Source organism: Miscanthus floridulus, chromosome 3 (assembly GCF_019320115.1).
Source record: "Miscanthus floridulus cultivar M001 chromosome 3, ASM1932011v1, whole genome shotgun sequence".
Lineage (NCBI taxonomy): Eukaryota > Viridiplantae > Streptophyta > Magnoliopsida > Poales > Poaceae > Miscanthus > Miscanthus floridulus.
This window is the reverse complement of record NC_089582.1, coordinates 79050351-79076771: the sequence shown is the minus strand read 5'-3', so window position 1 is coordinate 79076771 and position 26421 is coordinate 79050351.

Genomic DNA, 26421 nt, shown 5'->3' with positions numbered 1-26421 from the left:
GCGGTAGAATCCCAAGAAACACCTCACAGAAGTGAATAAAGATCGAGATGTGGAGTATAGTGTTGGGGTGGAGATTGCATAGACTAATCGACCAAAATACCAACAACTCTCGTAGAAAAGGATGAATAGGGAACCCCAATCCACGCTAGAAATAATCTTCAAAGACTACAACTTCATCGGTGTTAGGCATTGGAAAGGGCTCACCACTGGCTGCCCGCCATCCGGCGGTGATGCAGTCAGGAAGCACGCCTGTCGTCACCATTCTTTCGAGCTCCGCTTCTCCAGTTCATGATGGTGTCCACTATTCGTCGCGACTGACTTCGCTTCCTGCCTTCTTTGGGCTTCTTTTCTTTGGGTTCATGGCTCTCCTCTTCGACACCATCACTCAGATCTAGATGTGGTCTGGCATCGGCAACGTGTGTGGCTGCGAATCTGGGGGCATGGTGGCTGAGGTGGAAGATGAAATGGCGAAGTGGCAAGGGAGGAAGAATGGGGGGGCAGCGGTACTGTTATAAAGCACTTTCCCCACTTTTTTGACTCAATGGTTTTTGGAAAACCATTCCTGCAATCTAGGCCGCTCTGAATTCTTCGATGTGGCTTAATGGGCCATTACCAGGATTTCTGCGCAACCTCAGCCCACATCGCTCATTTGTTGCTACCTTCAGTTGCTCCTCGCTGAAATGTCCCCGACATCTCCACCATTTATTGAGGTTAAGTAACTGATACTGAATAGCTGTTATTCTGGTTTTTCCTCCATGATTTGATTTCTCTGATAACTATGCATGCAGCTCGAGGACTGGTAGTCTGTTCCGTTGGTCGATTGATTGTTTACTATTACTAACCCTAGCACCACGTGACTATGCCACCTACTGCTAGGCTCAGGGACTATGTGGGCACACTTCACCTCACGGTGAATGTGCTTTGTCTCTTTCTAGGATAGGCCCGGGGACTATTTTCTTGTTCGGCTGGTTTCCTACTATTCTTCAAGTTTCTGACCCTGGCACCACATGACTACATCATCTGCTATCAGGCTTAGGGACTAAGTGGGCACACTTCATCTCGTGGTGAGTGTGTGGGGTTATTCTCGAAGACTACATGACTATAGAGGAAGATTGACTCCTATAATTTTGTTCGGACTCTAAGTGGGCACACTTGGTCCACTGTGGAGAAATTTGATTCAAAACTTGAGCTCCTTACACCCTTATAGCAAGCCATACTTTGGTCACTCTGCTCGGTGATGGTTCACGCTTCTCGATGATAGGTTACTCTGCTCGGCAATGGTTCACACTGCTCGACGATGGCTCACACAGCTTGGCAGTTCAGCATGGTGGTTCGACCATGAGCTTGACTGCTCGGCGTTGTTCGCACCTGCTTGGACGAGCAAAAGATGACATTGCACAATGGGTACAAGGTGCTCGGGGACTAGCTATGGGGTGTACGACCCCAGATACCCATGGCCAACCACATGGGCTGCACCCCTAGGGGTGGCCCAGCCCATAAGAAGAAGCCTTGCAGGACACGACTCTGCTCGGTGCCTTCCACAAGACATCGAGAAGATATTCTAAAGATACTACGAGATCTATTAGGATATGTATGATCCCAAGATTCCTATAATTAGTTATTACTTTTTGGTTATCTCTTAGATCTACCGACTTGTAACCCTGCCTCCCGGACTATATAAGGTAGGTAGGGACCCCCTCTAAAATCACGACATATCATACGATAGCTAATACAAACCAACAGACCACAGGAGTAGGGTATTACGTCATACTGATGGCCTGAACCTATCTAACTCGTGTGTCTCTATTGCCTTCTTGTTCTTGATCTCGCGCTCCCCTGCCGATCAATCTACCTTTGTGGGATACCCCTTAGAGGACTGCCAACAATATTCTATCAACAACTGGGTTGTAAAGCTGGAGTCACTGAAGTGGTGACAGGCTAGCCGAGCTAAGGTGTAAGCTATGGCGGTGTAGACCCAATAGCAGTAACGACATGCTGCATGAACCTGAGTAACTGCTGCTGGATAAGGAGCTACTACTGCTGCATGGCCTGCTGCTGCTACTATATGGCCTGCTGCTGTCTCTAAAACTCATCCTATCTGACCTAAACCTATGCAAGGGCAGTTGTGGTCTCTTAGGCCTAGCGGGCCTGATCCTGCCTCATTCGCTCAAGAATAGCAAGAAGAGCGGGGTCTATATGTGGTGGCTAGGGTGGAGCTAAGCTAGAGCCACCGGCCTCACTATCATGTTGTCAAGGAAGCATCTGAGGAATGGCCCGATAGTCATCATCTAAACTATCACTCGGATCGCTCTCCACCATACCCTCCTGCTGAGCATCTAGCTACTTCTCCTCTGTTGCTACAATGCCCCTGATGATTTCATCCTGCTAGGCTACAGTCTCTAGCACCTCTAGACATTGGCGTGGCTAGTTAGGTGTCCTCACTGCACTGTGGCAAAGCATCTGAGTCATGTTATATGGTGGAAACTCTATAGTAGCTCCTGTGTACTCAGCCATAGTCTCTAGGGACTTCACTGTAACTGCCTTGCAAATCAAAAATGTAATCCAATGAGCATATGGTAGCTAATGATGGCCTCTGAACCCCTCTGCAAGAGTATCCTCCATCTCTGATAGTATGACATCTAGATATCAAACACTGTCTGTTGGATTAGAGAGTTCACTAGCCATAACTAAATGCGAGTCAATCCCTCATGATAGCCCATCCTCGGAAGCAAGGTCCTCCTCATGATAGCATCAAGTAGCCTCATTGTAGGAGTAAGATCTCTCAGTGTCCTGCTTGACCCCTTGCCAAAAGGCTCTGTGAAGCAAGGTCGGACCAAGTCTATGGGTGGCACAAGACTGTCGTGAGGGTGTCTAAGAGGCTCTGTATGACCATAGCAAACCTCATGCAAGCGAATGGGTGCCTCTAGAATCCTGAGGATCTCTCTGACCCTATAGCTCATCAGCCTATAGTCACGGCCTCTGAATGCAAAGTGAATGAATCTATGGCCCAAGTCAATCCAAAGTGAGGCATAGAACTCACGAACCCATGATGAAACATATTGGCCTATCCATCCAAGTAAGTCTGTCAGCCTTGGTAGATAAGATAGGTGAGGGCGGATCTGCTCTCCTACTGCTGCAATAACTGACTCAATGGAGCAAACTCACTGAGATCTAAAAGCCACCCCACTATTAAGATATGCATTGTAGAAGTCCTCCTGTAGTGGTGTATAGAATCCCTCTAAAGCACGCTCATCCTGCCTCGATGGAAACCAGTCCTCAAACTGTACAAAACAGAGCTGTTGCACCTACTTGGTTGTGGTAGCCCTTAGATCAAGGTGAGTCACTGGAGGCGGACCCTGTGATCTAGGAGGCGAACGAGAACCCCTCTGCTATGTCTCTAGCATTGGTGTCACCTGAGCACGAGTACGACTAGAGCATCATAACTATGGCTAAGGTGCCTGCTCTATCGCCTTGGCCTGATCTACCTCTTGAGTCTGATGGGGGCCCTTTGACTACTCTGCTGGCTGTATTTGCTGCTGTGGCTCCCCCTAAGGTTGACTCTCATCTATAGCGACCTACTGTCCCTCAAGCATGACAGTCCCAGCTAGACTACCATGATGATGCTCAACCTGCTCGACGGTGGCCCTCTGAGCTGGTGAAAGCTAGTCTAATATATGAACACCACTCCGAGCTCCTCCTCTCTTTACATGCTCTGCGGTGGCTGCAACTACTGCTGCTCTCTCAGTATCAGCATCTGCATACTTGTGCTTCTTTGTCATGAGCTTTTTTGCCTTGCCTTTCACCTCAGCAGGCAAGCGAGGTAGAGGCCTCAGATCCTCATCACCTGGACCACCTCCGACATTCTTGACACATGCCATAGCTGGAGTTGTAAAGAACAACTACCACTAACAAGAATCAACTGCCAACTATCACTTTCGAGGCTTGGCTTCGATCCGTACTCGTGAGCTTAGCCCCGAGTTGACTGACAACTGCCAAAGTGACCTCAAAAACACCAACTCGTAGCACGAAAGAATATATCAGATATATGAATAATTACAATATACATCTAAAGATACAAAACCCTAATAAGCAAGCATTAGATATGAAATTAGAGGTGATGGCTTGCTACCTGACGAATCGGCGAACGAGGAGAAGAGGAACGAATCGTGGGGAACCACCGGGAATCACCTAGGGTTAGGGTTGCAATGCGGTAGCCGATCAACGCAATGTAGGCATGACGATGGAGGCACTGGTGATGGCAGCAAGGGCTCCGGCATGGATCAGGCGGTGGCACTGACGTTAGCATGATGGCCCTATTGCGAGCACAGCGGGGTGGAGCAGAGGCACGGGCACGGTGGTGCAAAGCAGAGGCAAAGGAGGTGTTGCGCGGTGGTGCATAGTCAGGTAGCATGGGTAGGCGATGGGTGGCATGGGCGCATGTGGACACGGCGACAAAGTTAGGGCATGGCGATGCAATGCAGGTGGAACAGCGCGGTGGCAAGATTGGTGTGGGAGCATGCAACTAGGGCTCAAGCGAAGTCGGCGTAGGAGAGATTGGTACAGGCTAGGTCAAATCATGGTGCTGTTATATGGTGGCCCCGTGACGGATGAAAAAAAGGAAATGGAATAGAGTATTAGACCCGCACGACTTCTACTGATCGGACGCTCCGGTGGCAATGATCGGATGCTACCACTTAGAGTCCGGTCAACAACAGAGAGGTCCAAATCCCCTCAAGTCGTGACCAGACACGTCCGACCACCACTGACCGGACGCAGCCAGAGTCTAGTCGATCCTGTCTTCATCTTCTTCACTTGACCGAACATAGGATCACCAAATGACTAGACGCAGGAAAGGAACTATTTTAGCGTCCGGTCACTCTTGTGCAGCAATGGTTCACCTCCTGTGAACTGACCGGACGCTGGACTCTAGAGTCTGGTGCAGCGTCCGGTCACTCTTTTTTAGCAAATCTTCAATGTTCCTTCACGCTGCCTATTCCCAATCAAGTCCCAACTTCAATAAGACCCAAATAAACACCAATTGGGACTGTTGTCAGTGACCTCTCTCAAACCCTCAAATTTTTCAAAGTATTTTGCCTTAGGCTATAATTTTTTAAGAAAATAGGCAATAAAAGGGTGATTGAAGAGAAATGACAAAACAACATACATGCATATGCAATGCAATACTTGAAAGTAATTTTAGTTGCTTATCATGTTTGATCCAAGGTTAAGCTTCTTCACATGCTTTTTAGTGGTTATCTTAACCATGTTAGACAAGACCTAAATGCATTTCAAGAAGTAAACATGTTGTATATTACAACGCAATGCAAGGGACAACACAAGCTCATTTTCTAATGAAGTTACTAAAATCAAGCACATTGAGCTCATTCCTCAACCGACAAAATGTAGCCTCATCTAGTGGTTTAGTGAAGATATCCGCCAATTGATCCTCGGTCCTTACACCTTCTAGTGATATATTATATTTAGCAACATGATCTTTAAGAAAGTGATGGTGGATATCTATGTGCTTGGTGCAAGAGTGTTGAACCGGATTATTAGCAAGCTTTACAGCACTCTCATTGTCACACAAAAGAGGTACCTTTTCTAGAACTACACCATAGTCTAGCAAAGTTTGCTTCTTGTAAAGTATTTGTGCACAACAAGCACCCGCGGCAATATATTCCGCTTTGGTGGTGGACAAAGCCACACTATTTTGCTTCTTAGAGGACCAAGACACAAGTGATCTACTGAGCAAATGGCACCCTCTGGAGGTGCTTTTCCTATCAACTTTGCGACCGACATAATCTGAATCGAAATAGCCAACTAATTCAAATCTAGCTCCTCTGGGATACCAAAGGCCAATGCTTGGTGTGTGCTTAAGGTACCAAAGGATTCTTTTAACGATAATCAAATGAGCTTCCTTAGGATTAGCTTGAAATCTAGCACACATACACACACTAAACATGATGTCGGGACTAAATGCGGTTAAATATAACAAGCTACCAATCATAGAGCGGTAGAGAGTTTGATCAACTATTTTACCTCCCTCATCTAGGTCGAGATGTCCATTAGATGGCATTGGTGTCTTGATTGGCTTACATTCATCCATATTGAACCTCTTGAGAAGATCCTTGGTATACTTTTCTTGTGAGATGAAAATCCCTTCTCTCATTTGCTTGACTTGAAAACTAAGAAAGAATGTAAGCTCTCCAATCATTGACATCTTGAACTCCTTCGACATCAATTCACCAAACTCTTTGCAATAATCTTCATTTGATGATCCAAAGATGATATCATGAACATATACTTGACAAATGAAGATTTCTCCATCAAGCTTTTTGGTAAATAGTGTGGTGTCGACCTTTCCAATGGTGAAGCCCTTCTCAATGAGGAAATCCTGAAGGCGCTCATACCAAGCTCTTAGGGCTTGCATAAGCCCATATAGCGCTGTGGACAACCTATAAACATGATTAGGATATCTAGGGTCTTCAAACCCAGGAGGTTGATCAACATAGACTAGTTCATTTATGAAACCATTTAAAAATGCACTTTTAACATCCATTTGATATAATTTCATTTCATGATGCGATGCATATGCAAGGAGGATACGAATGGCTTTAAGTCTTGCAACCAGTGCAAAGGTCTCTCCAAAATCCAACCCTTCAACTTGGGAGAACCCCTTTGCAACTAGTCTTGCCTTGTTTCTCACAACAACGCCTTGATCATCTTGCTTGTTGTGGAACACCCACTTTGTTTCAATGACTCTTGCACCTTGTGGTCGCTCTTCAAGAGTCCAAACTTTATTATGAGTGAAGTTGTTCAACTCTTCATGCATGGCATTTATCCAATCTGAATCTTGAAGAGCTTCTTCTACATTCTTAGGTTCAACACAAGAGACAAAAGAGTGATGTTCAATAAATAAAGCAAGTTTTTGAGATCGAGTCATTACACCCTTTGAAGGACTCCCTATGATGAGATCTTGTGGATGAGCTTGTAGTAGAGGTGAATTTCTTCTATCAACCACTTGAGGGGGAGGTTGTGGAGCATCAACATCTTGAGCTTGTGCCACCATTTGATCATGGGAGACATTAGTATCTTCATTTTCTACTCTCCCATCTTTATCACCATCTTGTGGCACATTTGATGAATAAGGTGGATCAATCACTTGTACATCATCTTCATCATCTTTAGGCTTGATGTCTCCAACTAGAATGTTCTTCATGGCCTCCCTCAATGGTTCATCACCTATATCATCAAGATTCTCATGTGGTCCTTGGGAGCCATTAGATTCATCAAATTCCACATCATATGTTTCTTCAACCAAGCCGGTGGCATGATTAAATATTCGATATGCTTTGGACTTTGATGAGTAACCAACAAGAATGCCAATATCATAATGTCTTTGAAACTTCCCTAGGTGTTGCCGCTTCTTGTAGATGTAGCATTTGCAACCAAACATCCGGAAGAATGAGACGTCCGGCTTCTTCCCATTGAGCAACTCATATGGTGTCTTGCCAAGAAACTTTTGAAGGAATAGGCGGTTGGATGCATAGCATGCGGTGTTGATAGCTTCCATCCATAGAGCTTCGGGTGTGTTGTATTCATCAACCATTGTTCTTGCAAGTGTAATGAGTGTCCAGTTCTTTCTCTCAACTACACCTTTTTGTTGAGGAGTGTATGTTGCGGAGACCTCATGCTTGATTCCAACTTCATCACAATAGGCTTCAATGTTTGTGTTGTTAAACTCTTTTCCATTATCACTTCTAATCTTCTTGAGCTTCACTCTAAACTCATTTTGTTCTCTCTTGGCAAACTTCTTGAAGCATGATGCAACTTCGGTCTTGTCGTGAAGGAAGAACACCCATGTATATCTTGAGTAGTCATCAACAATCACAAGACAATAAAGATTTCCTCCCAAACTCTTGTAAGTTGTTGGTCCAAATAAGTCCATGTGAAGGAGCTCTAGTACTCTTGTTATTGACATGAAAGCTTTTGTAGGATGAGTGTTTGCAACTTGTTTGTCGGCTTGACATGCACTACAAAGCTTGTCCTTCTCAAATTTCACATCCTTCAACCCTCTCACCAATTTATTCTTCATGAGCTTCTTGACTGAACTCATCCCAACATGAGCAAGTCTTCTATGCCATAGCCACCCAAGTGATGTTTTGGTAAATAGGCAAGTCTTTAAATTAGCATCTTCAGAGATGAAATCCACTAGATATATGTTGTTGTATCTAAATCCCTTGAATATAACTTGATCATCATCTTTCTTAGATACAACCACTTCCTTCTCGGTAAACAAGCATTGGAAACCAAGATCACACAATTGTCCGACGGATAGTAAGTTGAAGCTCAATGAAGCAACATATAGGATATTTGAGATTGAATGATCTTTGATATTGTCACTTTGCCCAATCCTTTGACTTTGCCCTTTGAGTTATCACCAAATGTTATCCTTTCTTGGCCATCAACTTCTTCATCTAGTGAGGTCAACATACAAGGATCACCGGTTATATGTTGTGTGCAACCACTATCAATTACCCAATGACTTCCACCGATCTTGTAGTTCACCTACACACAAGAGATAAAGCTTGTTTAGGGACCCAAACTTGTTGAGGGCCCTTGACTTTCTCAACAAGTGACTTTACAACCCAAATTTTCTTAGGCCTATTATTGTTGGGAGGTCCTAAGAACATGACTTTCATTTTACCACTAGAGTTCTTTCTAAGCATGTAATGAGCATTGAAAGCAAAGGGTCTAGCACGCTTGGGCAAGGGTTGTGGTGGTGGAGTTTGACACTCATGGGCAAAGTGACCTTCTTGTCCACACTCAAAACACCTCTTTGGCTTTGGCTTTGGCTTTGACTTGTGTTGTTGTTGGTGTTGAGCTTGAGCCTTCTCTTGATGCGCCAAGTATCCAATTCCACTTCTATCCATCTTCAAGATGGTGTTCATGAGTAGCTCACTTTGAAGATGTTGACCTCTTGTGAATTTGCTCAACTCGGTCTTGAGCTGTTCTTTTTCTAACTTGAGATTCTTGTTCTCTTCTTTTAGCTCATCATGATTTTTCTCCTTCTTGAGCCTCTTGTTCTCTTCTTTAAGCTTCTCATTCTCAAGAGCTAGATCACTATCATGGTCAAGGTTCTCTATCACAATGGTGTTGGTGGTTGAAAGCTTCTCAAGATCTTTCTTTAGCTTCTCATTCTCATTCTTGATCTTGACATACTCATCATAGTTATCGGACTCAACCACTAGCTTGCCTTTGCTACTAGAACCTTGCTCAATGCTCTCAATAATCAAATCATCACATGATGTAGCTATATCAATTTTAACAACATGGTTAGTAGCATCATGTGGCTCATTGGATAAAAACTCATGAGAGATACCAAGATTATCATGATTGATCTTGAGATTTGTATATTCTTCTTTTAGCATTTTGTAGCTAGTGATGAGCTCATTATGTATCCCCTCAAGTTTATCATGTTTATCTTTAAGATCTTTCTTAGAAGATTTGAGCTCCTTGAGTTTGGATGACATAGCCTCATTTGCTTCTCTAAGCTTGACACTAGACTTTTCCGCTATGTCACATTTAGCTAAAAGAGAATCATTCTTAAGTTCTAGCTTTTCATTCTTAGCTCTTAACTTTTTAATGATCTTAGTGTATTGATTTAGCAATTTAACAAGATCATCATATGAAGGTGATTCAAACTCATCATCATCACTATCATCATTGCAAACATGTTCATCACCACTACTTTCATCATCATTTGATACCTTTTGTTCACCCTTGGCCATAAGGCATAGGTGTGTAGAGGATGATGGTGGTGGTGTCGGTGAAGATGATGAAGAGTCAATCACAATAGCAGCCACCTTCTCATTCTCACTATCATCATCGGATGAGCAACTTGATGAATCAATATCCGTGAGCCAATCACCGACGATGTATGCTTTACCATTTTTTTCTTCTTATGGAAGTCCTTCTTGCCATCCTTCTTCTTGTATGGCTTGTTTTTCTTCTTCTCATCATTATCTTCATCACTTGAGTCATCTTTCTTGCCCTTGTACTTCTTCTTGTACTTGTCTTTCTTGGGCTTGGGGCATTGATGAGCTAGATGACCAAGTTTTCCACAATTGTAGCAATCCATCTCTGAGATTGGCTTCCTTCTATTGCTAGTGAAGAACTTTTTCTTGCCATCAAACTTGACACCGTTCTTGTTGAGCTTCTTTAGCATCATGGTCATTCTTCTTACCATGAGAGCAAGACTTGCATCATAAATTTCATCATCACTTGAGCTCTTATACTCAACTCTTGCTTTGCCCTTCTCTTGGCTAGCCTTGAATGCCAAGTCTTTGTCTTTCTTCTTGGTAGAGGAAGAGCTATCTTGTGGTGTGATGTGCATATACATCTCATGAGCATTGATCTTTCCCAAGATTTGAGTTGGTGTAGCGGTGGAAAGATCACCTTGATGAAGCACGGTCACAATATGCCCATATTTATCAATGGGGAGGACACTCAAGATCTTTCTTACAACATCAGATGGTTGCATTTGTGTGAGTCCAAGCCCATTGACTTCCTCTACAAGAACATTCAAACGTGAGTATGTTTCATTAGCGCTTTCTTTTGGAAGCATCTCAAAGGAATTAAGCTTTTTCATGACAAGATGATAGCGTTCCTCATGCTCGCTCTTTGTTCCCTCATGGAGCGCACAAATGTTTGACCATAGTGCATGGGCATCCTTGTGGTTCCACACACGGTTAAACACATCTATGCAAAGGCCTCTAAAGATGGTGTTTCTAGCCTTTGCATTTCATTTTTTGTAATTCACTTCATCGCCTTGAAGATGTGCGGGATCCCTAGGTTTTGGGAAACCTTGAGAGATGGCTCTAAGAATTCTAGAGCTTCTAAATATGCCTCCATGTGGATTTTCCAATAAGGAAAATCATCTCCCTCAAAGATAGGAGGAGGTCCATTCCCGTGGGACATCTTTCACTAGGCGGTTAAGCTTAAATACATGAGCATGCGGCTCCAATACCAATTGAAAGGATCAAGATACCCAAGAGGGGAGGGGGGTGAATTGGGCTAATTCTAAAATTCTTTGCAATAATTAAACCATACACTTAGCCCACTTCACCCCTTGTGCCTAGAATGTGATTCTAATGATCTACAGCACAAAAGTTTAGCACCCTAAGTTCCCATCCTACTCTAGCATGGCAATTCTAAGAATGTAAAGACAAGAATTGAATTGCTCAAAAGTAAATGCTCAAAGTAAAGAGAGGAGAAGGAACGCGATGATGTTTTGTTGAGGTATCGAAGAGTCGCCACTCCTCACTAGTCCTCGTTGGAGCACCCGCGTAAGGGTGTAGCTCCCCCTTGATCTGTGCAAGGATCAAGTGCTCTCTATGGGTTGATTCTTCGACACTCCATCATAGTGAATCACCTACAACCGCTCACAACTTGAGTTGGGTCATCCACAAGCTCCGCCAGAAGATCACCAAGCTCCCAATCACCACCAAGCCATCTAGGTGATGGCGATCACCAAGAGTAACAAGCACGAACTCTCACTTGACCATGACAAGCCTAATGAGAAGGGTGGATGCACACTTTGCTACTCTTGCTTTCTGTGGGGTGTATGACCCCAGATACCCACGGCAGGCCACATGGGCTGTGCCCCTAGGGGTGTCCCAGCCCACAAGACGAAACCTTGTGGGGCACGACTCTGCTCAGCGCCTACCGCAAGACACCAGGAAGATATCCAGAAGATACTATAAGATCTGTTAGGATATGTATGATCCCAAGATTCCTGTAATCAGTTATTACTTTCCGGTTATCTCTCAGATCTAACCAACTTGTAACCCTGCCTCCTGGACTATACAAGGTAGGCAGGGACCCCCTCTAAAATCATGGCATATCATACAATAGCTAATACAAACCAACAGACCACAGGAGTAGGGTATTACGTCATACTGATGGCCTAAACCTATCTAACTCGTGTGTCTTTGTTGCCTTCTTGTTCTTGATCTCATGCTCCTCTGCCGATCAATCTACCTTCGTGGGATACCCCTCGGAGGACTGCCGACGATATTCTATCGATAGTTGACGCGCCAGGTAGGGGTGTGCATGCTGTTTCCTTGTCGAACAAGATGGCTTTTTCCACAGGCTCTTCGTCCCTTCCACAGCCCGGCCAGATCTTCACGGTCGGATCCATCTCGTGGGTCATCAACGATGATGGAGTCAGAGATCTCCTTGAGCCAAGACAGATCGGTTCTGCGCCAGTCACCCCCACACCTACAACTGTAGATCTGATCTTGGAGCCAATTCCGAGGTCTCCTTCAGCAATGATTCGCCGCCCGATTCCTCTCTACTAGAGGAGGCAGATCAACAATGATGATATGATCGTATCCATCGATCGGGTCAGTCTAAAACTTGTCGATTGCCTCTCCATTGCCAAATTGGCTCTGGACACTCTGGTTCAGCGCCGACCACCCTTCGATCCAGATCTATCGGAGGCTGCTCAAGAAACTCTAGGGGTTACAGCCCTACCCTTTGGGTTCACCAACATCGCCACCGCTTACCAACAAGCCCTAAGGGGCAAGCTCGCCGACCAGGTGGACTATGCCCGTCTACTCACCGACTAGGTCGCCATCTAGCTTCCGCCAGCCGTCAACACGCTACACTTAGGCTGGAGCCCTAGGGTGCCCCTCTAGACCATCCTAGAAGAAACTCTAGGCTCCAAGTCTTAGGGCTCTACGGAGACCCTCACCGAAACCTTCTCTGAGCAATTTCTCCATCCACCCTTCTAGGGTGGTGCGATCTTCAATGTTAGCATCGACTACCCTCCTTGGAACAGTGAAACCGAGGAGGAGCGCGTTGCTTGGGAGAACCAGAACATCAACCATGCACAGTGGCGAGAAAACAAGGCAGCCATTGTGAGGACCGAGGCTGCTCAGAATAATTGGCTTGATTCCCAAGGAAGACCGCTCTCGCTCCACCACGACCTCGACGGAGAATTTCTCCGCATTGACGGCCACGATGTCTTCAAGACTCCAAGCGCCAATTTGGAAGTAGCCACCAACAAGCTCACTCATTTCCCTCAAACGCCCGAGCTCGCCAAGATCAGCGCCATGCTTAAAGCGACTCACTGTCAGGTCAATGAGATTCGTGAAGATTAGAGACCTTCGTGCTCCATAAGCACAGTTCATCAATCAGCTGCACCGAGATCCAATCGTCGTCCTAGTCAAAGCCATTTCGCCGACCAGTCGCTACCTCCCCAGGGGGGAGCCAGGGGGCATCACACTGAACACCATCACCAACATGACTAGGAGGTCAAATAGGACACTCGAGTGCATCTTAGCAACCTCCGAGATGCGCGATGGCATATCGAGCAACATTGTTTCGGTCGCCATGAAGACGAAGTGCGTCGCTGCTAGGAGTACGAAAAGGAGTACGGTAACCCGAACTCAACCCTCGAGCCTATCCCCAACCACAATGCCGCAGACGACTGTGTTGACAACCCTGAGGGGCCTCTAGCTTTCACAAGGGCACTCCAAATGCTTTGGTGGCCCCGTAGTTTTAAGATCATCGAGGTTGAGCCCTACGAAGGAAGAATGAACCTGACTCAGTGGATACAGGCTTACGCCACTACTGTCTGTGCCGCCGGAGGAGACACTAGCATCATGGCAAATTATCTCCCCATCATGCTTACGCCACCCGCCATGAGCTGGTTTACTAGCCTTGTGCCGGACTCCATTGGATCATGGGAAGAGCTGAAGAAAGTCTTCACCAACAACTACATGGCCATGTGTACTCGACCCGGCACGAAGCATGATCTTAGCCGCATCAACCAGAAGCCATCTGAGCTCCTTCACAGCTACATCTGACATTTCTGCGAGATGAGGAACTCTATTCTCAACATCACGGAAGCTGAAGTCATCATCGCCTTTATCCAAGGACTCCACCATCACGAGCTTCGCTCCAAATTCAACCGCAAGCCGCCCATCGGTATCGGTGAAATGATAACTACCGCCAACCAGTACACCGATGCCAAGGAAGCCGAGGTGCGCTTCAATGAGGATGTAGGCACTCATCGCCCGTCTCACCGCTACGACGATCACCCTGATGACCGGCGCCATAGCGACCGTCGTCCAGATGACCATAGCTACCATCGCGACAGTGGCTATGATCGGATAGGAGGACACAGGCCTAGCCAAAATCACCACCGCCGGCCAGAACACATCGTCACTGCCATTAGTCAACCTCGCGCCAAGCGTAACTATGACAAACAGTACCCAAAGACCCTCGACGGCCCATGTCCTCTTCACAAGAATGCCAAACACAAGATGAAGGACTGCATTGGCATGGCTAAGGAGTTCCAGGACAAGAGGCTCGATGACGATGCTAATGATGGAGCCAGAGGTCACCAACCACCTGGGGGCAACAATAATGCCTTTTAGGACCACGATAAGGTGTAGTTTCACTAATGAGGTCTCTCTCTTGGATTCTTAAATCTCAATCACCTTACTAGGACCTTGATCTTCTTAGCACTCTCACGGATGTTTCTTAGCTGTTGGAATGAGCAAAAGTGATCCCTTGAGTGAATAGAGAAAGTATTTATAACCCCTCATTCAAAACGAACCGTTATGTGCCACTGCGGGGTGACTAGATGCTCCGGTCAGTTCACCCACCACTAAGCAGTTTAAATTGTGACCAAACACAGACCAGCATTCGGTCAGCACTGACCGGACATGTTCGGTCATGAAAACTGCTCTCTAGAACCTTACTGATGTTGACCGGACTCTAGAACCCAGCGTTCGGTCACTTTGCTGCTCAGCGTCTGGTCAGTAACCGAAACCTAACCAATGTCCGGTCAAGGGTGTTTCTAAGCTGATTAAATGGGCAAGAGACCTCCCTTGGATGAATAGAGGAAGTATTTATACCCCCTCATTCAAAACAAACCATTAGGAGGTTGCGTCAATGTTCTGTGGGGTGACCGGACGCTCTGGTCAAGATGACCGGATGCTCCGGTCAGTTCTCCACGGCATAGAGCCGTTAAGTTGTGACCAGACTCTGACCTGCGTCTGGTCAGCACTAACCGGACACGTCTGGTCACGAAAACTACTCTCTAGACCCATACTGATGTTGACCAGACGCTGGCACCTAGAGTTCGGTCACTTTGCTATTCAGCATCTGGTCAGTAACCGAAACCTAACCAGCATCCGATCAGCACTGACTAGACATGTCTGATCAGGATTCTCCCTCTCTAGAACCTTACTAGAGTTGACCAAACTCTAGCACCCAGCGTCCGGTCACTTTTCACTCAGCGTCCGGTCACAACCCGATGACTTCTCCTTGATCAAATGAACTGACTAGACTCTACTGCTTGCGTCCGGTCATAATCGGATCAGCGTCCAGTCAATATTTGACCCTCCATTCACTTCCAACTCGACAACATATGTGAATGAAGTTTTCTCTAATTAATCTTACGGCTACTTTAGAGCTACCTAGTGCTAGATTTGACAAGTGTGCATCACACCTAACCCACTAGACTCACCTAGGTCAAGCTACTAGTCCATAACCTCCTTAATAGTATGACCAAAGGAAAAACAAAGTCCTAAACTACTCTAAGTGCCTCTTCAACACCAAACAACACTTAGAACTAGTACGTCCTTAACCTTGTCATCCATCCTTTGAAAACCGAAATGATTTCCATTGTAGGGGCATGATAACCATGATTGCCCAATCAATTGCCATTACCATGACCTAACCTAATTGCCTCTATAAAACACACGTTAGTCATAGTAATCTCATATTGTCATTAAGCACCAAAACCCAACTAGGAGCCTAGATGCTTTCACGCACCATCCCTCCCCTGTTTGTTCTATCGATTCCACCGACTCTAATGATTCGGTCGATGGATCAGATAGGAGCTCGGTGATCAGGGACCTTGACTGGAGCTACACCACCATCTTGGAGATGCATAGGCAAGAGGAGTGGCTGTGGTCTTCCTTGGAGGCTGGGGAGGTGGCGCTGGCCTCGGCTCAAGGGGAGAGGGTTGTGGCATAGGTGCAGTTTATCGGTAATTACTGCTACGATTGCATTTGAATCCGCATTGATCCCATTACATCCTTCCATTGACTTGTTTGTTGTTCTATCCAGCCCTCCAAAAATAGCTGGCTATGGAGCATCGGAACGCAGGGCGCCATCTCATTGACACAACAACTTCCAAGCGCAAGCGCTGCTTTCTCGAGGGCAGACAACTCATGCTATAGGGTCTCATCAATCAACGGATGGAAGACCTTGCAACCCTCCATGGGGCGGCAGGCATTGCTTTCAACGTGGTGTCCCCTGCGGAGGAGCATGGTGCTCTAGCGGAGGTCGAGGAGCACCTCCATGCAATGCCTGCATGTGTCACAAGCATGGTCTCGCATGGCATTCAGGTGGGGGCCACCAGAGCTCTAGCTGCTGCCTAGCTCTAGTCCAGCGATGCAGTGGACTTGTGTCAAGCGCATTGGGGATTCCCGCCATGATCGTCCCTGACGACAATTGAGTCATTGGTAGCTAACTTTGGCGCCGCCAGTGACACAATCCTTATTGTAGTGGACGTGGAGCAGATCCTTCGTTCTGCTCTTGATGAAGACTAGATCTTGGGGTTGATTTCCTCCTCCCTACAATTTGTATCCTGCTAGTTATCTTATTAATTTACATCTTGCTACACCTTCTATTGTTTGGTACAATATTTTGTGAACTTGTGTGTGTCTAAACTATATCTTGGGTGTGCACCCCTATTATTATACTTTGATTTTGTACTTATCTATGTGTGAGATCATGAACTATATACCCACTAGGTTGTTAAATTCCCCTCATTAATGGTGGAGCAAAAGTGGGTAGGTTCTGATGCTTTGTGTGCCATAATCCGGGTGTCCATGCGGAGAGATGGATGAATAACAATCATTGACTGATTATAGTCCATGGGGTATGTTTGGATCCAAGGATGGTGCAGTAAGCTGAGTCTACCAAGATTGACTTGTGTCGGTTGCGTATCATCTGGGTGAGTTGTGTCACACTCACTAGAGCATCATCCGGTCATTGTCCTTCACTCAATTCCTACTAGAATGAATGTTTACCTTCCTTTGTCATCATTGTTGTCTTTGTGTTGCACTTATGTTTGGATCCAAGGATGGTGCAATGATTTTACCAAGATTTTATGCAAAATGACTTCACAAAATTGACCATTGTATTAAGGGCACCAACAATTGTATAAGTCAGTTACTAGCTCTAAGCCCACCTCTCCAATAGTGCTAGCTTTTAGCAATGGCTCATAGTATGATTAGGTCCACATGACACTCTACATGATCTTATTAATTTTCATCTTGCTACACGTTCTGTTGTTTGGTACAATATTCTATGAACTTGTGTGTGTCTAACTATCTTGGCTGCACACCCCTATTATTATTCTTCGATTTTGTACTTATCCGTGTGTATATACCCACTAGGTTGTTAAATTCCTCTTGTTAATGGTGGAGCAAAACTGGGCAGCTCTGATGCTTTGTGTGCCATAATCTAGGTGTCCATACGGTGAGATTGTGGGACGAGTGTGCAATGACTTTGTTGTCCTCCCACTACATGGTGATGAACTCCTTACTCATTGGAGTATAATCCGGTAGTTGCTCTTCATTCAATTCATACCTAGAAATTAGAATGAGTGTTTAGCTTCCTTTGGAATAAACGTTGTCTTTGCTTTGCACATAACGTACTTATTTATAGCCGCATTGTCCATGACTCATACATGTTGTAGTCCATGGGGTATGTTTGGATCCAAAGATGGTGAGATAAGATGAGTCTACCAAGATTGACTTGTGTTGGTTGCGTATCATCCGGGCGAGTTGCGCTACACTCACTAGAGTATCATCCGGTCGTTGTGCTTCACTCAATTCCTACTAGAATGAATGTTTAGCTTCCTTTGTCATCATCGTTGCCTTTGCATTGCACTTATGTTTGGATCCAAGGATGGTGCAATGAGTTTACCAAGATTTTATGCAAAACCACTTCACAAAATTGACCATTGTATTAAGGGAACCAATAATGGTTAAGTTAGTTACTAGCTATAACACCTCGGGTGTTAGCCTTGCATAACTTGACTTGCATAACATGAGCATGAGCATCAAACATTCATAAACATGCATTTACAATTGAAACATTGGATTGAAACATCTGCAACATTTGCTTGTTATCGCATGTTTCTTGAACATATGCAACTTTTCTCATTATTTCATGTCTCCATGTGTATATGCATATGATCATGAGTGTATACATGTAGATGGTTGATATGAGTCACAAAAATATTTTGGCAATACTTAGGTTAGCAAATGGAACATGGTTCATGAATGTCACTTCCCATGATCAAGCCCTTAAGTCATGTTTCTTGTGATTACACTAAATAGCTCTATGAGTGACTAATACATGAAATGATTGTATGACCTTGCAATTAGCCTAAACATGTTTATAGTATCATTATGAACAACTTTGATATTCATGGTTAGGGGTAATTAGGTCATTAAGCCATGATTTGAAGTGTATCATCATTTAAATGTGACATGTTTGACCAAATTTGAACTAGGTGTTAGAGACCTTGCATGGAGGAGATCACTAAAGCAAAGTTGTAGTATTTGCTATAAGGAACAACTTTTATTTTTGGGTCATTAACTGATTCAGCTCCTAACATGCTTGAATTGAGATCACAATAATCAGTAAAATCAATAATTCAAGACTTAACAAAATTTGCTAAGTCCTTGTTCACTGACCGACTGACAGACCGACCTTGGTCATGATTTTACTCCATTTTAGTTGCGAATTTGAGCATGATTCCTTAACCAAAGTTGTAGCTGGTACATAGGACTACACAAGTCGTGTAGATCGTTTGCACTTTGGAGCTTTGGTTTAGCAGATAAATCGCCGTGTAAACTTGCTGTCAGGCTTGGCTTTAGAGTTGACTGTCTAACTGAATCGCTCGGCACAGTGGCCGACCGTCGCTAGGACAGAGCCGCCATGTGGAGGTTGCGTTGGCCATGCGTCGCCGTTGCCCTGACCGTGCAGGCCACGACGTGCCTGAGCCCGGTGTTATCACCCCAGCACCCGCCCACTCCTGTCCGCGCCCTCAGTTTCACATTCCCAGCTCCTCCTTCGCCATCCACTCGCCCGCAGCCGCTGCAGCCTCGGTGCCGAGAGCCCGCCATCACCGTTGAAGGCGCCAGCTCGCGCCTAGCTCCTCCATCACCACTGCAGCCCTCCACCGCCACCCCAGCAGCTCACCGCACCCTCCCATGCCCGCTGCCGGTGCTTGGTAAGCTTCAGCCCCGCACACAGCCTCGCCGGAGCTCCGTCACCAACCCCGTCGTCGTGGCCATGCCGCCACCGTCCACCTCTCGCCATGCTAGTTGATGCGCTAGGTTTCCCGTAGCTCGTAGAAGCTTGTATGTGCGTTTGATTGAGTCGCCGTGGCTTCCACCGATGTCTCACCGTCGTCCCGCACCTCCGCCCTACCATGGCCGCCACCGCCGTTGCTAGCACCGACGAGAGGTCCCACCAAGTAGTGCAACGTGTGCGTAAGGTCGAGTAGATCATCATGTGATGATGTCACCACCGGCAAGTTCGCCGTCGGTGAGCTTTGGTCGCGCCACCGTAGCGCAGCGTAGCGACTCTGTTCTTGTCTCACTGACGCGTGGGTCCTCTGACCAACAGGTCCCACCAGTCAGCGGCAGTGAGAGTATAGGCTAGTTCAAATATTCCAGATTTTGAATTGTTTTCTAATTTTTATATCTCCAGTTTGGTAGCTTCAAAAATTGTGCAACAAATTTGGTAGTGTTCCTTAGGAAGTGTAGTATTTAAGAAAAATATATTTTTGACATTTACAGTAGAAATTTTGGGAGATTTAAATGGAGATTTGAAATGTGTTTTTGAATGCATGCAAACTTGTTTATTTTATATCTAGAGTTCCTGTGCTCCAAAAATTATGACATTTTTGTGGTAAGCTATTCTTAACATATATGAGCTCTGGTAAAAATTTGAGGATCAGTGCATGTGTAGATTTGTAGTTATAGATTTTTCTTTTATAAATAGTGAATCCTGGTATGAATTTTTATAAATTATTTATGAATCCAAAATTCATGAAATTTGTTGGGGGTAATCCTAGTACCCTAAGGATGCTAAGAAAAATATGAAATCAGTTGCTTGACACTTTTCACTAGGGTTTTCTATTTATGTTATTTTAAGCCTTTATGCTTTGTCTTTTTTGTATAGAATGTTTTACTGTATAAAATGGCATGAAACTTTTACAGTTGTCCTTTGATAGCATTAGTAAGGCACTGTAAATTTTTAAGAATTTATGATGCACATTTGATATATGTTTATTATTTAACCTAAATGTCTAAATAAAATAATAAAGGCATTTAAATAAATAGTTTGGGCTTCACCATTAGGTTTTCTTGAGTGTATTGGTATGCTTAAACTGTTGGTAGACTTTGTGTTGTCAAACTTTGAATGATTACATGAAGTAGAAGTATTATTACTTTGTAATGCAGATTGGAAGGATTCCGGACAGATTCTGGAGTTTGATAAGTTGCATGATAAAAATGATGTTTACTGTAAAAATGGTTAATACCAAAGTTGTAGATAATTTGATAAGCTTTCCAGAAAGTCTAGGATCACTGCATTTGGATTAGTAGAACTCCAGTTATGAGTAAAACAAGTAGCTGCTATTTTGTGATACAGTAGATGCATTGTGGAAGTAGTTAATTAAATAATCGAGAAGAGATATGCACCTACTCAATAAACATGATGCACTTGTTAACACCATGCTATTACGAATACTTATATGAATGCATTCATCATGTGTCATCATGCTATACTTGTACGCATGTATGCATTTGCAATACCTTATGCCATATTCATGCATCTAGGATCGGAGGAAGAAATAATGTTGCTGGAATTCGACGAAGCAGAGGAAGGGGACCAGTAGGAGAATCCTCAAGTTGCAGCTCCCAAAGGCGTGGAGCAGAATCCTGAAGAGCTTCCAGAGTGTCCTAACCACCGCCCCACTTCCTTTCTACGAGGCAAGCCCCAGAGCATTCTAAGTCTCCCAGTACTTTACAAATGATTACTTGAGTATTTATGATTGATGCATTAGGTTATAAGAGTTGAATAGAACCACTTGATGCATATAAATTCCTTGTCCAGATATTACACCTTTAATCGATATAGGTCCAGGATCGAATATATGCTTAGCCATGCTTAGACCGATAGAAGTCGGGTGATGTCCTGTCACCTGCGAGATATAGGTGGATACCGGAGCACAGTTGGCTATATTTGCTATCGTGGAACAGAACCATGGGGTAAAAGAAAATCGAGACCAGGCGGGATGTCGATAGAGAAGCAACGAGACATGGAGGTCTTGGGTGTGGATCTATCCCCGTTTGTGTCGATTAAGGACCATACCGTTGTTGGCGCTTCTAACAAGATTGAACGTATGCCTCTCACTTAGCTGGCCGGATAACTCGTTCCGATCGTGAAGCCGAGTAATTCAACTTAGGCTGAGACCTGTTCTATTGTGCGCTCCTTCCGGGGGACGATCAGACTGAGCCCAAGGGCAGGCTAGGCCTAAATGTCCTAGCATCTGGTGTCCTAGATTGTGCGGCGCGATATGGACCCACGAAATGTGGACCTGAGTTGTACCAAAGGTGACCTAAGGCTGCCTTCATGCGGTATGCCTGGGTTTGTGTTAGGAATAAATTCCCAGCTGGTTGAAATCGATTAGAATCACCGTCTCTCTCGGATAGTGAGAAACTTGGCTAGTCCCAACATCATAGTAACTGTGTTATGGAACATGATGGTTCGAATGAATATGGAAGTACAATACCTACTATGGTTACTATTGTATGCTTTTAAATGATATACCACATGTTTGGCATAGGATAGTTGCTAATCTAGAAATGGATAGTCATAATTAACTTGTTAAAGGAATTCAAATTGTACGACTAAGTTAATTGCCTTTATGCAAAATGTTGTCAAGCTATCCCCACTTATACAGCCTTGCATAATCCTTGGAGTCATTTATTTCTGGTTTATGACAGGTAAGTCTAGCTGAGTACCTTCTCGTACTCAGGGTTTTATTTCCCATTGTTGCAGATGGCACTGTGTATCATGGTTATTGCAAGAGCTACTTCTATCCCACCATGGATGAGGAGTAAGCCTTGGGCAGGCTTCTTTATTAATCCCTATCTTTGCTTTTGTGGATTGTGATCCTACTTGGCACTGTATCAAACTATGTTGGAAACTTTATTTTTGAACTTATTTGCTTCCACTTTATCTATCAAACTTGGTTTGTAATAACTTTTATTCGTACTCTGATGATGAAATGTATCTGTGAACTTTATGTAATATGTGGCATGTATGTTGAATCATGTACGATCTTGGTTGTTGTAAATCGTTTATCGAGGCCCGTCGTGGTACTCGATGAACTACCGGGTTTATATGGGTTCAAGTATGCCAGTGCGACCGCTTGCGGGCTACCATCATACTTGTACTCTTATAAATTGGTCGGTTCTGCGACAGCTGGCATCAGAGCAAGATTCAACGTTAATTGTCACATGTGTATTTAAAACAAAAGTTTTTGTTTTTCAAAAACCCTTCTCTAGCAACTAATAGTTATATTATAGGTATTTGAAATCTAAAGTGTGCCAATGATCACTTTCCTTATGCCCAAATTAAGGACTATTAGGTGGCTATTTAAGTACTAACATGGGGGTTTTTACTTCATCGTCCATACGGCGTGCTATTGTATGGATGCCATTCCCTTGAGTGGTAATGTATGGATCAAATGCCTATACGCCAAGGTAAGATGATGAGTGTATGACCGCAAGATGTGAGCGTGCGGTCGGGGAGAGTTAGCTTTGGTACGACTATGTATGCATGCTTGCATGTGTATATGGTGCGTATTTAATTGTGGGTTTAAATTATTCTCGGGTAGCTTGATATAGAAGTATATGTATGGGTATATATATATGGAATTATTTAAATTACATTCTACATATTTCATTATGGGTTCGGGCTGAAATGAAATTTTATGCAGGTACACTAACAACGAAACGAGTAGCTCGACTAGTTACGATATATATGAGAGAACGTGTGTATGCCACCGTGTCTACCATTAGAAACAAATTTTTCCTAAGTTTGTGAGGACGTATGGAACGAGCATGCATCATGATAATTACCATTCCCATAATTAAATTGTTCCTCCCTTTATAAAATTCTTACTCGGATATGTAACTCTTCTCCATTATGGCCTAGTCTCTCACCAAGTGGTACATGTTAATGGTGCAGATGGCACACACAAAGCAGACCGCTCGCAAGTCCACCGGAGGCAGAGCACCCCACCGTCAGCTTGCTCCACGTACCCATCAACGCCACACGTTTCTTGGAGAGTTTGGGATGCCTACACTCTTGTGGAGAGTGCTCAGCTATGTAGGCTATCCTGATGGAATGGAGCCCCGCTACTTCTGGGCGAATGAGCAGTTGGGGGAGGGTCTCTTGGTTACTCTGGAGGCCGTTGTTCGTCCCCGAGGTGACAGTTCTGAGTGGACAGGTTGGTGTTATGAGTCAACTAGCAGGACTACTGAAGAAGCAGCTGGTAGGGCAGCCTTTGGGATACTGAGGGATATCATGGATTGTTTTCCTCAGGAGCTGGCAGCCGCTTTGGTTAGAGTCTTTCCAAGGGGCAACCCCTCCACTAACTCATGGCAGCAGGCAAGAGGAAGATCTTTGGAGATTGGTGCAGCAGAAGGGCAGAACAGTGATAACCCTGCCATGAGCACCATGTTCGCAGTGATGAAGGTGTTAGATCAAGTAGAAGGTAGCCTAAGACGTGTGTCTGGTGCTCTTGGTCATCCCCGCGAGGACCGATGTCAGCTTCAGAGGGAGCACGACGCCGAGATTGAGAGGCTCAATGAAGAGATGGCTCAGTTAACTCACCAGAGGAATGTAGCCTGGTCCACAGAAGATGTTCTGAGAGCTCGACAGTTTGAGCTGGAGCAGCAGCTGGCCAATGCGGAAAAGTACAATGACAACCTACATGAGGAGGTTCATTAGCTAAATAACCAGCTCCACCCTTATGTTTCGCCTAGAGCCACAGAGATGGATCTAGAGGAGGACGAGGAAGAGGAAGAAGTGGAACCTGAGGGAGGAGAGGATCCTATCTCTGACCTCGATAGTGATCATGATGAGGATTAGATCGCTTAGTACTTAGTGGAAGGGCTAATGTATCACCTTTATTCATGTAATGGACCTGTAGTTCAAATTTGGTATTGGTAATCCGACTATCATGTAATATTGTTAATCGCACGACTATCGCACGTTTGGTTAAACATCAATGCAATTCCAGTCCTTTGTTGGTCATCACGATTTAAATTTGCATGCATTATGAGCGCGATAAGTGGTCAAATTGGGGATGTCATGTTGCGAGAATGAATTGTTATGCCTCTGTTTTTATTGCGAATTTAAGAATTTTCTCCAGTAATTTCAGTTTGGCATGATTATGATTCATCTACAATCTCTTGACATCAACCAATAATCGCTTATTGTTGCAACTTCATAGATGACGTGCACCCGTGCTGGAGCTGGTGGCAGCCAGGATGGCAATAATGATGACTTACCACCACCACCGTCGCTGTCCGCTCAGGAGTTCTTTACCCAGTTCTTGGGGAGCCAAAGGACAATGGAAGAAGCTCTGTGCCTCATCGCGCAAAACACCGCTCGTGGCCACCCACATCAACCAGGGGCCAAGCCAAATTAGCACAGTACATTCAAGGAATTTCTGGATACGAAGCCTCCAATCTTCAAGGTGGTTGAGGAACCACTGCAGGCTGATGAGTGGCTCAACACCATTGAGCAAAAATTTCGTCTGCTGAGGGTCACAGAGCATCTGAAAGCTGAGTATGCTTCTCATCAGCTGCAAGGACTAGCAGGGATCTGGTGGACACATTTCTTGTCGTCTCTGCCTACTAATGCGCGAGTGACCTAGGAACAGTTCAAATTGGCTTTTAGGGGACATCATATTCCCCTGGGCCTAATGCGCATGAAAGCAGCTGAATTTATGAGGGTCACTCAAGGAACGAAGACCCTCACAGAATATATGCACGCATTCAACAACTTGTCCAGATATGCTCTAGGTTTTGTGGATAACGAGGAGAAAAAGATAGAGAGTTTCAAACGGGGTCTGGGTACCAAACTGATGAAGACCATGGCCAATTCTAGGTGTGCCACGTACAATGAGTTTATTAGTGATGCCTTGACCCAAGAAAACCACAATAACATGCATGCCGTTGCTAAGGGTCGCAAGAGAGCATATGAGGCAGGTGCCACCGGATCTTCCCAGTCAAAAGCGCCTATCATAGCTAGGCCACAATTCCGTCCACCTGCACCCAAGTTTAGGCCTCCACCACCTAAAGCTCAGAATAACATGCCACAGAAACCATTCCGTAAGGCATTCACTATTGCCTTACCAAAAGGGACTGGCAGTCAGAGAAGCTCCATAGGACCTAGGAATAATCAGCCATGTTTCAACTACAACCAAATGGGTCATTGGGCCAAGGAATGCCCCCACCCCAAGAAGAATGGCAACCCAATCAGAACAATCAGAGGTAGGCGAACGCAAGGGCATGTCCGGGATACGTGGATTATACCGCTGTTGAGGAAGTGCTTGCTGGAGAAGTTGTAACGGCTGGTATGTTTCTCATCAACAAGCATCCCGCTGTTGTTTTATTTGATTCGGGAGCTTCTCATTCATTTATGAGTCAAGCATTTGCATCTAGACATGATCAAGAAATAATTGAAGTAAGCAAAGGGTGTTATAATATAAGTTCAGCAGGGGGTACTATTTCTACCAAAAAGATAGTAAAAATGTGCTCATCTCTATACAAGGGAGGGAGTACACAACAGATTTGATAGTATTGCCTGGGTTATCGATAAGTGTAATATTAGGCATGAATTGGATGAAGGATCATGGTGTTCTTATTGACACTAGCACCCGTACTATTATGTTGAGGGAACCCACGGGAGGGAATGCTTTTCTAGTACCACTCTCCCACAATTTTGAACTCCAACATTTAGCTTGTGCTACCCAAACCACCACACTTTGTGATATCCCAGTGGTTTGCGAGTTTCCAGATGTATTTCTAGAGGAATTACTAGGTCTACCACCGGATAGGGACGTGGAATTTAAGATCGAGTTAGTGCCAGGTATGGCACCCATATCAAGAAGGCCCTATAGAATGCCACCCAATGAGATAGCAGAACTTAAAATTCAATTACAAGATCTATTGGACAAGGGTCTTATCCAACCTAGCTCATCTCTGTGGGGATGTCCATCCTTGTTTGTGA